Source organism: Triturus cristatus, chromosome 7, assembly GCF_964204655.1.
Source record: "Triturus cristatus chromosome 7, aTriCri1.1, whole genome shotgun sequence".
Taxonomy (NCBI): Eukaryota; Metazoa; Chordata; class Amphibia; order Caudata; family Salamandridae; genus Triturus; species Triturus cristatus.
This window is the reverse complement of record NC_140590.1, coordinates 952,719,185-952,732,161: the sequence shown is the minus strand read 5'-3', so window position 1 is coordinate 952,732,161 and position 12,977 is coordinate 952,719,185. Positions and strand designations below refer to the sequence as shown.

Sequence of the window (12,977 nt, the reverse complement as noted above, 5' to 3'; positions counted from 1 at the left end):
AACTAAAATGGCTGAGCAGACTTCAATTTCAAACCACTCATTTTACATAATGTCTAGCTTAGGGCTGGGCAGAGTTGGCGTAACTATGCGGAATTATGGAAAAAATGTGTGGAACAAGAGCCGACATCCTGCGGCCAGCCGAGGGTCCGTGTGCCCGTGACAGGGGTCCCTCGTGCCCGGGCAGGCTCCCCGATCTCCCTGGCCTGGCTGGGTTGAGAAGCAGGGACCGGCCCGGGGCCTGGGTTTCGGTCAGGGCCTGGGGTGTGGGAGCCCCCGTCCTGCGGCCTGCCAAGGGTCCTTCTGCCCGGGACAAGGGTCCCTGGTGCAGAGCCCCAGAGCCCTGCAAGGGCAGCGGGAGCCCTACCGCGAAGGCTCGGCTCGGGGCGGGCGTCCTTTCGGTCCCGGCCATCTGGTCGCACCTTTCCCCTCGGCCAGACTGCTCTCAGTGCACCCCGACCGTGTCGCGCCGCCAAGTGGGGAGGCCCACCCGACCCGTCTTGAAACACAGATCAAGGAGTCTAACACGTGCGCGAGTCGGAGGGCCGAGCGAAACCCTGTGGCGCAATGAAGATGAGGGCCGGCGCGCGCCAGCTGAGGTGGGATCCTGCCGCGCTTCCAGCGGCGGGCGCCCCACCGGCCCGTCTTGCCTGCTCCATCGGGGAGGTGGAGCATGAGCGTGCGTGATAGGACCCAAAAGATGGTGAACTATGCCTGCCTGGGCAGGGCAAAGCCAGAGCAAACTCTGGTGGAGGTCCATAGCGGTCCTGATGTGCAAATCGGTCATCCGACCTGGGTATAGGGGTGAAAGACAAATCAAACCATCTAGTAGCTGGTTCACTCCGAAGTTTCCCTCAGGATAGCCGGTACTCGGAGCCCCCAGTTTTATCTGGTAAAGCGAATGATTAGAGGTCTTGGGGCCGAAACGATCTCAACCTATTCTCAAACTTTAAATGAGTAAGAAGCCCGGCTCGCTGGCGTGGAGCCGGGCATGGAATGCGAGTGCCTAGTGGGCCACTTTTGGTAAGCAGAACTGGCGCTGCGGGATGACCCGAATGCCGGGTTAAGGCGCCCGATGCCGACGCTCATCAGACCCCAGAAAAGGTGTTGGTTGATTATAGACAGCAGGACGGTGGCCATGGAAGTCGGAATCCGTTAAGGAGTGTGTAACAACTCACCTGCTGAATCAACTAGCCCTGAAAAAGGATGGCGCTGAAGCGTCGGGCCCATACCCGGCCGTCGCTGAGAGCCACGGGGGCTAAGCCGCGACGAGTAGGAGGCGCCCGAGGCCGACTCTCATCAGACCCCAAAAAAAGGTGTTGGTTGATATAGACAGCAGGACGGTGGCCATGGAAGTCATAATCCGCAGCTGACTTGGTTCGGACCAGGGGAATCCGACTGTTTAAAACAAAGCATCGCGAAGGCCCGAGGCGGGTGTTGACGCAATGTGATTTCTGCCCAGTACTCTGAATGTCAAAGTGAAGAAATTCAATGAAGCGCGGGTAAACGGCAGGAGTAAATGTGACTCTCTTAACGAACACATTACCAGATGGGGTAGTTCCTGGTGAAACAAAACCCCGCTAAGATGGCGAAGGAGGCGCTGTATTTTCACAAAATCGAATACCTCCATACCGGACATTACACACAAACCTAACATCTCAGGCTTCTCAGCTCCAGTGAGGACAGCTTTTGTGGCTATACTCCAGAGTGAGCGTTGTATGAAGCTCAGCTGTTTATGACAGACCACCACCCGCTTCCCAGCTTCAGTGAGGTTGCTTTCATAGTGGCCATACCTCTCGGAGCGAGCGTCGTTGTAAGCAAGGCCGTTTGGCGCTGATGGGCAGCATAATAATAACCCAGAATGAGCCACCACAAGGTGGTACAAAATAGCCAAATGCCTTGTCATCTAATTAGTGACGCGCATGAATGGATGAACAAGATTCCCACTGTCCCTACCTACTATCTAGCAAAACCACAGCCAAGGGAACCGGCTTGGCAGAATCAGAGGGGAAAGACGACCGCGTTGAGTTTGACTCTAGTCTGGCACTGTGAAGAGACATGAGAGGTGTAGGATAAGTGGGAGGCCTTTGGGCCGCCGGTGAAATACCACCACTTATCGTTTTTTCACTTACCCGGTGAGGCGGGAGGGCGAGCCCCATGAGGCCCTCACTTCTGGCTCCAAGCACCCGGCGCTCGCCGGGCGCGACCCGATCTGGGGACAGTGGCAGGTGGGGAGTTTGACTGGGGCGGTACACCTGTCAAACGATAACGCAGGTGTCCTAAGGCGAGCTCAGGGAGGACTGAAACCTCCCCTGGAGCAGAAGGACAAATGCTCGCTTCATCTTGATTTTCAGTATAAATACAGACCGTGAAAGCAGGGCCTCACAATCTTTCTGACTTTTTGGGTTTCAAGCAGGAGGTGTCAGAAAACTTACCACAGGGATAACTGGCTTGTGGAGGCGAAGCGTTCATAGCGACGTCACTTTTTGATCCTTCGATGTCGGCTCTTCTTATCATTGAGAAGCACAATTCACCAAAAGTTGGATTGTTCACCCACTAATAGGGAACGTGAGCTGGGTTTAGATCGTCGTGAGACAGGTTTGTTTTACCCTACTGATGATGTGTTGTTGCAATAGTAATCCTGCTCAGTACGAGAGGAACGCAGGTTCAGACATTTGATGTATGTGCTTGGCTGAGGAGCCAATGGGGCGAAGCTACCATCTGTGGGATTATGACTGGACGCCTCTAGGTTAGAATCCCCCCTAAACTGTAACAATACCGCAGTGCTGTGTAGCCTCGGTTGGCCTGGGATAGCCGGCCTCTCTCGGGGGGCCGTGCGTAGAGCCGCTCACTTGGGGACCGGAGCGTGGATGGAAGGGTGCCGCCTCCATCGCCCTTAGTGCACTGCATGTTCGTGGGGCACCCAGTGCTAAATCATTCGAAGACAACCTGATTCTGGGTAAGGGTTTCGTAAGTAGCAGAGCAGCTACCTTGCTGCGATCTATTGAAAGTCATCCTCTGAGCCAAGCTTCTGTCTCTCGGTGCATGGGTGCCCGCGGATGCACTCCTCCACCACACCCAGGGGTGGGTCCCTCTGCCGCCGGGCCGGCGGAAGGGACGCGGAGGGGGAAGCGCGGGCCTGCGGGAGGCCGCCTCTACCACGTGCCCTCCAGCACGGTGGCCTCCTCCTCCCGTCCCTGCCCCACCTGGGTGTGGGGACGGGGGCCACCATCATTTGTGGGTCGGCAGGGTGACCAGATGGCCTGGGCCGGCCGGGCCTCCCCTTCCCACTGGTCCCGCGCAAGTCAGGCAGGGAGGCGAGCAGCAGCCCCGGAGAAGGAGCCTCCTGAGCGGCTGCCTCGGAGCGCCTAGCCACCCTCGCCATCGCCGAACTGCAAGGGCGACTGGGTACGGCACCCTCCCAGGACATCTGGGCGCTGGGTCATCCCGGGCCATCTGGTCGCCTGGCTGCGTGACCAGATGGCCCTGTGGGCCAGGCGACCTGATGGCCCTGCGGACCGGGTGACGAGATGGCCCTGTGGGCCGGGTGACCAGATGGCCCTGAGGGCCGGGCGACCAGATGGCCCTGCGGGCCGGGTGACCAGATGGCCAGACTGCTGGCCAGCCGAGCTAACTCCAACTTTTGTCCTTCCCCAGAGTTCTATAAGCCCCCACTACATGGGGGCTTATAGAAATGGGAATATGGGAAGGCCTTTGGGAGAGGACGTGGCCTGGACTTAACCCTCCTTGGTTCCAGCCGAGGGTCCGGGTGCTGGGGTCATGGGGTCCACCGGGGCCCGGGGAGGCACTCACCGGCCTTGCTAGGGTTCGAAAGCTGGGCCCGGGCCTGAGGCTTGAGCTCCATCTGGCGGGCCCCGGGGTGGGGGAGCCCCCCCATCCTGCAAGCCATCTGAGGGTCTGGGCGTTCATCGGGGCCAAGGGAGGCTCTCCCTGGCCTGGCTAGGGTTCGAAAGCAGGGACCGGGCCCGTGGCTTGAGCTCTGTCCGGCAGGCCATGGGGTGCTGGAACCCCCCCATCCTGCAAGCCAGCCGAGGGTTCAGGTGCTGGGGACCTGGGTCCATTGGGGGCCTAATAGGCTTAATAGTCGAGAAAAATGGGCTCCTCGGGAAGGCCTTTGGGAGAGGACATGGCCTGGACTTAACCCTCCTTGGTTCCAGCCGAGGGTCCGGGTGCTGGGGTCAGGGGGTCCACCGGGGCCCGGGGAGGCACTCCCCAGCCTTGCTAGGGTTCGGAAGCTGGGCCCGGGCCTGAGGCTTGAGCTCCGTCTAGCGGGCCCCAGGGTGGGGGAGCCCCCCCATCCTGCAAGCCATCCGAGGGTCTGGGCGTTCATCGGGGCCAAGGTAGGCTCTCCCTGGCCTGGCTGGGTGTTGGAAGCAGGGACCGGGCCCGGGGCTTGAGCTCTATCCGGCGGGCCCCGGGGTGAGGGAGCCCCTGTCCTGCAAGCCAGCCGAGGGCCCGGTTGCAGGGGGGTCCACCGGGGCCCGGGGAGGCAATCCCCGGCCTTGCTAGGGTTCGGAAGCTGGGACCGGGCCTGGGGCTTGAGCACCATCCGGCGGGCGCCGGGGTGCGGGAGCCCCCTTATCCTGCAAGCCAGCCGAGGATCTGGGCGTTCATCGGGGCCAAGGGAGGCTCTCCCCGGCCTGGCTAGCGTTCGGGAGCAGGGACCGGGCCCGGGGCTTGAGCTTTGTCCGGCAGGCTATGGGGTGCTGGAGCCCCCCCATCCTGCAAGCCAGCCGAGGGTCCGGGTGCTGGAAACCTGGGGCCATCGGGATCCGGGGAGGCTCCCCCTGGCCAGGCTGGGTGTCGGAAGCAGGTACCAGGCCTGGGGCTTGAGCTCCGTCCATCGGGCCCCGGGGTACGGGAGCCCCCCGTCCTGCAAGCCAGCCGAGGGTCCAGGTGCTGGGGACAGGGGGTTCCATCAGGGCCTGGGGAGGCTCTCCCCAGCCTGGCTTGGGGTTTGGAAGCTGGGACTGGGACCTGGCCCGGGGCTTGAGCTCCGTCTGGTGGGCCCCGGGGTGCAGCACCCCCCATCCTGCAAGCCGGCCGATGATCTGGCTACTAGGTACAGGGGGTTCCATCGGGGCCCGGGGAGGCTCTCCCCAGCCTGGCTTGGGGTTTGGAAGCGGGGACAGGGACCGGGCCCGGGGCTTGAGCTCCGTCCGGCGGGCCCTGCGGTGCGGGAGCCCCCGCCCTGCAAGCCAGCCGAGGGTCCGGGCGCTGGGGACGGGGGTACACCGGGGTCTGGGGAGGCTCTCACAAGCCTGGCTAGGGTTCGGAAGCTGGGTCCGCTTCCTGGGTCGAGCTCTACCGGCAGGCCCCGGGGTGCGGTAGCCCCCCATCCTGCAAGCTAGCCGAGGGTCTGGCGCTGGGGACGGGAACGGGGGGGTCCACCGGGGCCTGGGGAGGATCTCCCTGGCCTGGCTAGGGTTCGGAAGCTGGGACCGGTTCCTGGGTCGAGCTCTACCGGCAGGCCCCGGGGTGCGGTAGCCCCCCATCCTGCAAGCTAGCCGAGGGTCTGGCGCTGGGGACAGGGGGTCCACCGGGGCCCAGGGAGGCTCTCCCCGGCCTGGCTTGGGGTTCAGAAGCTGGGACCAGGCCCGGGGCTCATGCTCCATCTGGAAGGCCCCGGGGTGCGGGAGCCCCCGTCCTGCAAGCCAGCCGAGGGTCCGGGCGCTGGGAACAGGGGTCCATCAGGTCCCAGGGAGTGCTCTCCCTGGCCTGGCTGCTTTCAGAAGCAGGGACCGGGCCGGAGAATGGGGGTGGGGGTGGCTGGCTAAGTCTGCTCCGCTGGCAGAGTGGAGTTCTCTGCCCACCCCTAGTCTAGCTGAAGAAATAGCTTTATTTTCTAGTTAAATATTATGGTGCTATGTACTTCCAAGTCTATGCTGATTGAATGACAACCACAAACTAGGTCATAGTTTTCTATGCTAGTATGAATGAACAATGGGTGTTGAATTTGTGTTGTAATGTGCATCTACCTTGTTTTAAGAAAAAAAAAGGCCTGATTAAGAGTTTGACGGACGGGATACTTTGTCGCAAGGGCAACAGAGTACCTTGTAAACTAAACTCTTAGTCCCCCTGCCATGTTTTAAGTCAGGTGGACCGCCAGGCTTACACTGGTGGAGCAAAATTTACACCGTTGGCATAAACCTTCTTTGAACACACAGAAGGGGTATGGTCTGCCCTATTTATAGTGGGTAATTATATGGATTTCTTTTACTATTCATTATTATTAATTAACAAAAAGGACTGTAAACTGAGACATATTTTGGTCACATCCTGCAGCCTGACCTCCAGATTTCCTCAAAGCTCCTTACCTCATGATGACAATACCAGCAGTTAGCATTAAGCATTTGACCCTCCTTCATCCATTTATTTTTTATAGCCAAAATGTATGAGCGGACTTCTGTTTCAAACCACACCTAGCTGAAGAAATAGCTTAATTTTCTAGGTATTATGGTCCTATGTACTTCCTATTCTATGCTGATGGAATGACAACTACAAATTAGATCATCATTTTCTATGCTAGTAGGAAGGAACAAGGAGGGTTGAATTTGTGTTTTAAATGCTGTTGCATGTATTATCCCCCATGTGGTAACTACTGTAATGTGCACCTACCTTCTTTTAAGAACAAAGAGCCTAATTTTGAGTTTAGCAGACAGAGTACTTTGCAGCAATGGTGACAGAGTACCCTGTCCACCAAAGTCTCAGTTCGCCTACCCTATTTTGGGTTTCCACTAGGGGAGTAAAATTTACTCTGTTGAAGTAAACCTTCTTCTGATGGCCCAAGGAAGTATGGGCCGTCAAAAGTAGGCCATCTGACCATCGGCCCTATTTAGAGTGGGTGTTTGTATGGCTTTTTTCTACTGTCCCTCACCACCAGGAATGTCCTGGTGGTGAGCGACAGTAAAAAAAAAAACTCCCCACACCTTTGAAGAAAACTCCTTTGGTGTATATGCCATTATTTTTTTTATTTTCCAAAAGCAAACTCCAGTTGTGGGAGTTTGTTTTTGAAACCAGAATTAGTATGCAGTTCCTATGATGTGGCAGGTAATGGTAAGAAAACAAGTGGTAACAGGGCGTGGGTTATAGGGTGAGCAGGAGAAGAGAATCCTCCTTTTGGAAAAGAGACCCTCACACACCCAACAAGCAGGTGTCTTGCTTCATCATCGGGTCTATCTCCTTATCGGGTCGGCGGTGCAATACCCGATCAGGTGCCCGGGAAGGGGCCTTCTTTGCGGAGATCTTTATTCCCAATGCCGTTGGGTGTAATGTGTGTGAGGGCCCTAATGGGAAGGTAACTAGTGTAGGTGACAGTGATGTGTGGGGTATGTGAGAGATAAAACAGGGGATAGTGATCCACTCAGAACAATGTTAATGAGTTGTGGTCACTACCCTGATTAAAACCATAGTGGAACGCACATTCTCACTCTAAGGTTTGTGAGGGTATGTGCTACGACGGTCAACATGTTTCTTGCCTGTTATCTATTGAATGGCAATTCTTAAGGACCAGAATAATTACTACCTACACTTTTTTGGTGGTGGTCAGGACCTCTTGGAGGTGTCAGTGTTGACCACACGTACAGCACCCTAAAAAATGTGTGGTGCCAGTTGATCTACACCAAAACGCTAATTGGGTCAGTGGTGAGTGGCATCGAGTACTGGTAGAGATAAGCACTATAATATAGTGTCAGTTCTGAAGTGTGGAACCATCCGTATTCCTACCCCCTCTCTCCACCGGACCGGGCTACTCTAAAGTTCTTTAAAAAGAACGAAGCAATTAAAATTAGGTGTAAACATCCATCACCATTGTAGGATGCACAACAACCTCTTAAATGGCTTTGTATGAACCACTGTGAGTTAATCACACGGTGCGTGGATATATAGTCCTTCATCACCCTGACTGCCTACACTCATTCCGCCAAAATTGGGACATACATTTGGCAGGTCATAGAAAGGCAAAGGACAGAAATAAAGTCCTCCACCCTTTGACTGTCTTTACTCCATCCACCTAACTCTAAATTGGGCGCGAAGACACCAGAATACCACAAAATAATTGTCTGACTTTCACATTTAATACCAATTACTTTACCGCATAGCATAGTGGACATTGGCAATGCTGAACAAGAATTCAATTAGAGATTTTTGGTAGGATTAGTGTCGCTTGGACTCTCTAAATGGATCCTAATTTGGTCACTCAGGAAGATATGCATTCTATTATCATCAGTCCCAAGGAGATTCTCAGAAGTGCATATAATTTGGCACTAACAACCTCTTTCCAAAGAAAGATTCTAAGGCATATATAAATTCTGCTAGGGTATCTTCATACCGAGCTATCACGGGCCTATGGTGTGCCCTCCCAGCACTATCTAAGGGGGAGGAGAAGAGTCATGGCAGTGGTGTATGTTGGCTAATAAAAGGAATCCATATCTCATCCTTCACTTAGGGTACGTTTACTAAACTAAGGGTTGCCTGATTCCAAATATGTTCAGAAGGGCTGCAATGATTTCATGAATACAAAAATAGGATTCATAGTTAGCACACCACAAATACAGGGCAGAAAGCTCAAGATGCAGAGTACCCTTATTATTACATATGGTGGTAGATGTTAGTGCTTTTCCATGTGCACATTTTGGGTACCATAAAGCACTATTGGATGGATCGAGTTTAAGAACTAAGCTTGGTCAACAAGTCTATACAGTCAATAAATGGTAAGTACATTAATCTCGCCAAGAAAGACAGAGAATGTTTAAGTGCCATTGGTTTACAGAAAGCAAAATCAGGTAAGCATCAATTAATAATCAAAATGTGAATGCTTTCATTAATATGCAATTCTAAGTAAGTCAAATCATAAATTCATAGGACGAATCAGAGTGGGGGTACCCCAAGAGGGAAAGACAAAGGAAAGTCAGTTCTCTCTCTCTCTCTGAGAGAGTACTGTAAATCTCCTACTCTGCTCTTCTTTAAGCTGCATCGAATAATTGAATAACTGACCATAAGTCTATACGGCACTGACATAAAACACACAATTTTAACATTTTACACACATACACGCAGTTCTCTGAAAGCTGTTAGATCATGTTAAAGCAAAATTATACAATTATTTGATAATTGGGTTCTAAGGACTCCTCACAATACAGGCTTCTCTGCGTTCTTAAAACTTACACTATCTGTAACATGATAAGATACACATACCAGGCTGTACTCTGCAGATGACTTCCTTAATGCACTATTCATTAAAACATTTCATGATTATCACAAAAAAAGAAAACATTTCTTAACATAGGAAAGAAGGCAAAAAAACATTGAGTTTGACAATTATAACTTCAACTCCCTTAGAAATAAAATGATCATGTGTCATAAAGCAAAGATGGCAACCAGCATTAGGCCTTTTTTTAAATTCAGGCCTACATTAACTATAGTAAATCTAAATGTGAATAAACATGATTTCTATCTACAAATAACGTTTGCATGTCTATGTGTTAATGACGTGTGAAATCAAAACATTTGTCAATGTTGTCTGTTGCCCTTGTGCCAAGCAAGGGGGGGGCAAGGATAACTGGCACTAAAGTAAGGTTTATCAAGCCACGCAAGGCCACGTTGTGGGGCCCTGCATAGCTTGATAATTCTGGAGTAACGCAACGCAAATTGCTGCACTAGGTTACTGTGCCCCAGGGAGGCGTTCCATGGTTGGAGCGTGGGTGTTCCCATGCACCCACCCATGGAGTTTGGCGCATTCCCAAATTTATGAACACTGGTAAACCTGGGAATGCATCAAAATGCAATGCCTTCCCAGGGGATGTGCAACGAGGGGAAATATCTTTATTTCTTCTTGTTGTTTCCTCTTTCTAATTGTTCTGCATTCTGTAGCACACTCAGTATGAGGAAAATGCATCTAAGGATTGTCATTGTAAAAGAAGGAGCCCCTTTTTGCACAAAATAAAATCTTGCCTACAATGCAGGTACACTTTCACTATGGCACAAGGGTGCCTGCATTGGCGTTAGGCAGTCAAAAGGGCACCAGTGCAAGGAAAGGACAGGAATGTGCCATATAATGTTAAATACAGCACATTCCTCCCCTTTCACGCAGCGCAACACAGCGCAGCAAGGTGGCTTGCTGCGCTGCTTGAAAGTTTGATACATCTGCCCCTCAATATAAAAAACTCTTTCAATCCCTCCCTCTGGTGATTCTGGGAGTCACCACAAATCCCACTTTCACTCATTTGAAATCTCCCATTACACAGAAGATGTCACTTTTTACAGCTTCTGTCTGTACTCATCCAACCCTTTAAGCTCACAATTTAATTTATCTTGAATGTCATCCATTTCCAGTTCTTCAAGTTTCACCTTTCTTCCTCTCATTGCCGACAGCTGTTTTGCTCTCTTGCAATTTGACCCACCCTTTGCCAAAATCTTTTCAATCCCTCTTATAATACAAAATATTGCATCTCACACAAATCAATAAGATTAGTTATTGGGGCTACCACAGTTTTTAGAATTTCTCCTCAAATACCACTAATCTACTCTTTTTCAAAATCTCTATCTCTTCGATGGCACCTATTCTAATCCTTTACCTCGCCAGAGATAACTGTCATGTTTTTATGAATGTGTAATCTCGTTACTTGCATTGGGCACGTATGTGCAGAAATGCTGGATGCAAAGCATAGAGCAGACCCTCATTCACTAATAAGATGTCTAAAGAAAGCCTGTTCTGCATTACCACAGCTCTTATGGCCGTAAGCTAGATTTTTCTTGCGGTTCAAGCACCAGTTGTGTTAGTAGCCACACAATCTACCAAAGCAGACAACTTTCTGATGTTCAAATCATTTAAATCTACACCTACAGAAGGTATCATAGCACCAAATATATAGCCTACTATTTGTGAATCTAGACAAGGTAGCTTTTCCAAGAGGCACTAATCTCTTATCATTTATGTGATGTACAGAGCCACTAATCTCTTATCATCTAAGTGATATACACTTTTGGAAGCAAAGATAAATAACAACTACTTACCCAATATCGTGGAAGCTGAAAGTAAGCATTTTTCTCATCCACATAATCAACCCCTCTAACAACAGCTTCTTACCCTTACAGAACTTGATCACCCATAAATCTAAACTCTTGTGCACAACCACTCCAATTTTCCATTTCTGCCATTTCTGGCTTTCTCACCTGATTCTTTCCCCTTACCACACATACATTTCCCCTCCTATGTAAATCCAGGTTAAAAGTCCTGCTTACTGTCTTGGCGCATAGTATACTTCGTCACAAAAGTGACAGATATCCGTCCACCATATTACAAGTTCCATTAAATCCTATGGAACTTGTAATACGGTGGAAGGGATATCAGTCACGTTTGTGACCGAGTATCCCATCCCCTAAGATCGTATTCAGACCCTATGTTTTTGTGTGTATTCCTAACTCCTCAATTGGTTCTTCATACTTTTCCCAACCAATTCTTTACCCTTCCTTTACTCTTTACAAAATCTTTGGTTTTCTTTCATTCAAATCTTCTAGAAAGTCTTTCTCAGCCCTATTCAACTTACATTAAGCTTTAAAAGTAATCAGGTTAATGATGTTAATTTCTGTAATTCGCCTTATATAATGATACATTTTCTCAATAGACCTCTGAAACAGCTTTCGGACTTAAAGACTTAAAAATAAGCACATCATCTAAAGAGATATAAAAATTTTAAAAATAATATTAAAAATTATCTTGATAAGAAACAAATTCATGATTTTACTGGCGGTAAATTAAGAGGTAAGAGGCAAGTGGTGACAGCTCACACCAGCTGCCATAGATACAGGCAAATACATGCAAATATAACAGTCCTGAGCATCCATGACACAATCGAAAATAAACATTGTCTGAAATATTACCATCAGAGCCATATTATGTAATGTTTTCATTTTAAATCTACGTTGATCATCTAAACAGAATTGGTTAATTCTAGTCTTGGTTGAAGCATGCTCAATAGGAGAGTTAAGACAAACTTCTAAGTCCACTATTAATATAACTATGGCTAAAAAACTACCAATATAACTTTGCAACCCTTCTGTGAAGTTGACAACATGGTTTTTAACAAGTCAGATAAAAAAGAAATAAAAAAATATATTTGTTAATACTACTGTGCAAATTGGCAATACTTTCAATTCTTATCACTGTAAATCTGGTAGTTTGGGTTAGTCTCTAGGATTAAGGAACCTACACCTTCAACAGGATACCTAAAGGGAAATTAATTTTCTTCAGCAGGGTACCTATGAGAACTTAATATCATCGTCTGGATGCCTAAGATGCAAAACATGAATTTACAAAAGTATGGATGTACATCACTTGAGTTTGTTAATCAAAAATATTGTTAAAACTTTAACTGTAGTAGCATTATTCATGGGGGGTTTTCAAAAGCAATTCAATGAAGTTCAGTTTCATAAGCTCTCAGATCAGGATTGCTTTTAGGGAAGTAGGTCCACTCAGGAGCTGAATATCTTCGGTGTGGCACTCTTTGTCTCTTCTTTCTTTTCACTTCTGGTAGTTCACTGTCACTAGCAGTCTGTTCAGTTGGCTCTAGATTTTTTCTGTTTTTCTGGGATTTGTTTCTCTGTCACAACAGTTCTCACTCTCTCTGCTTTTCATCTACTTCTCTTACCTCTGCACTCTTCCATCCAAAGTGCTTGCACTCTCTTCCAGTCGTTGTGCACACTCAGCTGCTTGATTTCTTGTGATTATTCTTGGCTCATCCATTACAGATTGTGAACTTGTCACGACTTGACTTTGAGACCCTATGCATACATGCTGTCTTCTCTTCATCTGAACATCGGTTCTGGTCTTGTGTTTGACTCTGTTATCACCACATCTTCATCAAGTTATCTCACTCTCGTAGTATGGGAGTTAGGAATCCAGTGTGGTAATCCACCATACTTAACAGCAGCGTTTGTCACAAGCATAACTTGCAACGGTC

At 49.8% G+C, this 12,977-nt stretch overlaps 2 pseudogenes; both read left to right on the top strand.

The window, feature by feature from the left end:
• Positions 1-508: 508 nt before the first annotated feature.
• Positions 509-1,325, top strand: LOC146810910 (28S ribosomal RNA; annotated as a pseudogene; the record flags this gene model as incomplete).
• On the top strand, positions 1,326-3,030 carry LOC146810909 (28S ribosomal RNA; annotated as a pseudogene).
• Positions 3,031-12,977: the final 9,947 nt, after the last annotated feature.